The sequence below is a fragment of the Gavialis gangeticus genome, unplaced genomic scaffold, assembly GCF_001723915.1.
Source record: "Gavialis gangeticus isolate Ggan-Ray unplaced genomic scaffold, GavGan_comp1, whole genome shotgun sequence".
Lineage (NCBI taxonomy): Eukaryota > Metazoa > Chordata > Crocodylia > Gavialidae > Gavialis > Gavialis gangeticus.
The window spans coordinates 89144541-89144774 of NW_017729034.1; the positions used below are offsets into that span (position 1 = coordinate 89144541).

Consider the following 234-nt stretch of genomic DNA (forward strand, 5'->3'; position numbering starts at 1 on the left):
CTTTACCCCAGAGTTTGGTATCATCAGTGAACTTGGCCAGTCTGCTTCTGACTCCAATGTCCACATCATTAATGAAATGTTCAATAATATGGGTCCAAGGACGGAGCCCTGAGAGACCCCACTGGTCACAGGGCACCAAGATGTTTAACTTCTGTCAACCACCACACTCTGGGTCTGAACACGGAGCCAATTCCACAGCCACCAGATCATGGTGGACCCAAGGCCACAGTTGGC

The 234-nt window shown here is 50.4% G+C and overlaps 1 protein-coding gene across 2 annotated transcripts in view; it reads right to left on the reverse strand.

Annotated features, from left to right (window-relative positions):
* The window catches only part of VTA1 (vesicle trafficking 1), a 92601-nt gene that overhangs the window by 79424 nt on the left and 12943 nt on the right, over nucleotides 1-234 (reverse strand). The gene's annotated exons all lie outside the window — the stretch shown is intronic.